This window comes from Fulmarus glacialis, unplaced genomic scaffold, assembly GCF_000690835.1.
Source record: "Fulmarus glacialis isolate BGI_N327 unplaced genomic scaffold, ASM69083v1 scaffold38761, whole genome shotgun sequence".
Lineage (NCBI taxonomy): Eukaryota > Metazoa > Chordata > Aves > Procellariiformes > Procellariidae > Fulmarus > Fulmarus glacialis.
Window position 1 is genome coordinate 8,981 of NW_009194095.1, and position 240 is coordinate 9,220.

General features: G+C 63.8%; 1 protein-coding gene across 1 annotated transcript in view; it reads right to left on the reverse strand.

Moving 5' to 3' along the window:
• Positions 1 to 240, reverse strand: part of FBF1 (Fas (TNFRSF6) binding factor 1) — a gene marked incomplete at its 5' end in the record, with an annotated part of 9,042 nt that overhangs the window by 8,377 nt on the left and 425 nt on the right. The gene's annotated exons all lie outside the window — the stretch shown is intronic.

Below are 240 nucleotides of genomic sequence, written 5' to 3' on the forward strand. Positions count from 1 at the left end.
CGTGCGTCCCCCCCTCCTGCGTCCCCCCCCTTCCCCGGGCCAGCCGCAGCCCCAGCTAACACACCCCTGCCCACCACACACGCTGCCTGCAATTCGCTTCCAAGTCCATTTGAATGGCACAAGTCTGAACCCGTGTCTGTGTAAACCCAAGCTCCTCCAAGGAGGAGGCGGTTTGCCTGGAACTACGAGGAATGAAGGGGAACGAAGGCAGGAACCAGGAGCGCGGGGGGAGCCTGTGGG